The sequence below is a fragment of the Mus pahari genome, chromosome X (genome assembly GCF_900095145.1).
Source record: "Mus pahari chromosome X, PAHARI_EIJ_v1.1, whole genome shotgun sequence".
Classification (NCBI taxonomy): domain Eukaryota; kingdom Metazoa; phylum Chordata; class Mammalia; order Rodentia; family Muridae; genus Mus; species Mus pahari.
In genome coordinates, this window is record NC_034613.1 from 60,468,511 (window position 1) to 60,471,640 (window position 3,130).

Below are 3,130 nucleotides of genomic sequence, written 5' to 3' on the forward strand. Positions count from 1 at the left end.
TTTAACAACAAAAATAACAGGAAGCAATTACTTTTCTTTAATTTCTCTTAACATCAATGGACTCAATTCCCCAATAAAAAGACATAGACTAATAGACTGAAATACAAACAGGTCCCAACATTTTTAAGTTGTGAAACCCAGTTCTCCCATTTGCTCATCAAAGAAAGTTATTCTCAAAGTTTTAGTCAATAGTTCTAGAAAGTTTTTGATTGGGGATAGACAGAACGTAGTCTAATAAGTTAATTACTGTGTCTTCTAGAATTTGCCAACTTTTCATTCAGACTAAAGTAGCTAAGAACCAGGGAAGCTTTCTCTGCTTTTAGTACTTCTGAATTGGCGCTGAGAAGGGTAACATTTTAGATTCAGGAAGAACATTACAGGTAATCAACCTCAGTCTGTGCACAGTTTGGGGAATTTGTCTAGGGTGTCTTTTGCAGACACTTAGCTGAACACTGCTGGTGACGGAGGGAACTCTAGTGTTCAAGCCTATTTCACAGTGCAGTCGCTATAGAATTGCTTATAGTGGGCAGATGACAAGTCTAAGACTAAGACAAAATGTTCAGGGAAGTAGAATCAAAATAAGGAAGCAGTAATGTCCTGGAAGCACAAGCAGAAACAAGCTTTAAGAATGACTATTGACTAAAGCTTTGAGAATAGCTTTCTTTGATGAGCAAAAGGGAGAACTGGGTTTCACAACTTAAAAATGTTGGGACCTATTTGTATTGCCAGTATATAAGTCTATGTCTTTTTATTGGGGAATTAAGTCCATTGATGTTAAGAGAAATTAAAGAAAAGTAATTGCTTCCTGTTATTTTTGTTGTTAAAGTTGCGATTTTGTTCTTGCTTCTGACTAAGCATTGTGTCAGGCAGTGACTTGAGAATTGGCATATGCCCATTGAATTTTACTCTAAACACCTTACATTTTAGGGAGAATTGTTGGAATTGAAGATAAAATTGCAGGGGACTGAACCATGAATGTAGAGAAATGCAAAGAAGACAATGTCCAAAAACTAATCTTTCTAAGGTTGGATGGGAAGGGAGAAGTCATAGCAGCTACAAGAGAAAAGGCTGAGGAAAGGCTCTTTTGAAGAAGAGTATCTGAACATCTTCGCTAAAATGACAGAGCCTGGCTAGAGAGAAGGATCCCAAAGGACACTTCCTTCTGTTCTCTCATTTTATACTTGAAGGAAATTGGCAAGATACTTACTACAAGAAACCCACTTCATTTTTGTTCCTACTCTCAGTTCTGTTTCTGGTTTTGAAATACTTGTGGACCAACATGTACATGCTGGCTACCCTAGATGTGGCACAATTGAGTGATAGCCACTACTGTTAAACTGTAACTTGTGTGTATTGTGTATACCCAATGAGATGCAATACTTAATTTTATAGGTCAGTTTTATTTGGCCAGGAAGTTGGGCCAGGATATTTCTTGATGTGTCTAAGAATGGCTTGGATGAGGTTACCATGTCTCAGCAACTGAGTGAAGAGTGTTTTCCTTAAAATGGATGGGCCTCACCTAATCAGTTAAAGGCATGGATAGAATAGAAAAACCTAGGAGAGGGAACTCATGGTGATCGACTGTTTAAGGTAGAGTATCATGTTTTCTGGCTTTCAGACACTAATCGAATTCATCGACTTTTCTTGAGTGTCAAGTTTATTGGCTTTTGGGTCAGAACTATGCTTGGCTCTCTGAAGTGGAAACTTTAAGGGTTCTTTGGAGAGTCAATTGTGTTGGATGGTGTTTTGCTGGGGCAAATATGTGAAGGAACAAGTCATTAAACTGGACACAGGTGAAAGGCGAAGGCTGACTAGTGAAGGAACATTTCACTGAAGCAGACACAGGAGAGAGGATGTTCTGCTAAAGCAAGCACATGAGAGGACACATGATGAAGGATTCTTTGCTAATGACATGTATTTATTTGCCCACCTTACATTGTATAGTTGAGCTGCATTTGTCGGGACTCCATAGAGAGAAACACACCAAAAAACTTCTGGTGGTGTGCTACAGTTTCTGGGTTGATTGGGTGCATGTGCTGAGGCAAAACCTGTGCTGAGGCAAGGCAAGTGGAGGACACGTGATGTTTGGAGGGAATAATTGGGACTCCACGGAGTTACAGAGTCTGAACTTGACTTGCTAGTACAGCTAGCTGTGCAAAGCTTGTGGGTCTCCAGTCTTCACCGGTCTTCAATTCCTTGAGAGAGGTATAGCTGAGAACTTCTCCTGGTGTTCCTGTTGGTCCCTCCTGCTGACTCGAGGAGGAGAGGCTAAGGAATGACTCTTTGGTAGGTCATATCCATGAAGTGTTTGCAAGTGAATCAAGCTGCTGGATCACTCATATGCCAACCTGTGAACTGAACTGCCAATTTCCAGACAACACAGATAAGAGTTGCTCCAAAGAACCTTTCTAAACAGGTCCATTTCCCCTGTATCCTTTCTTTTCCAGTCCCTCTGGTGGGTGGTGGGCTACAAGGGAGGTTAAAGCATTTAAGAACCATCATTAAAAAATAGGTTTTGAAAAAAATTAGTTACAGCTCTCTTAGATCACAGTCTTACCTTTAAAAAATATATAGTAGTTCTTACTTAATAGGATATATGTATATTCCTTCCATAGTCAATAGAACATCTGTATGTTTACTATATGTATCATCTATACTATCTAAAATATTTGATATATATGCATATACATTTATGAGCACACATACACCTATGTGGAGAAACAGATATTAGAGATGTCATCTGACTCTACTTCTCTGGGCAAGTCTGACCAGTGCAATTAGAAGGAGGCTAAAAGACAAACATTGGATGCAGATGGCATTCCAGTACCAGGGCAGAATCAGTGTTAAGTGAATGTGTGCTCCTTTTCCATCTTGTGTCTTCTACATCTTCTTACATGTTCGCTCATAACAGAGAAAGTAGACTGAGTTCGAGAATGTCTGATGCCTTAGGAATATTTTTTTTTTGTTAAATTCCATTCACAGAGATGGGAATGACATGACTCAGTAAGAAGGATTTTAGAAGACACATGACCCTTCATCTTGGTCTAGAGTCTAGTGTCCCTCTTCACTACATGCAACAAAAGTACACTGGTTTAGGTTGTGCTTTTTTTCCTTAGTGTGGTGTGATTCC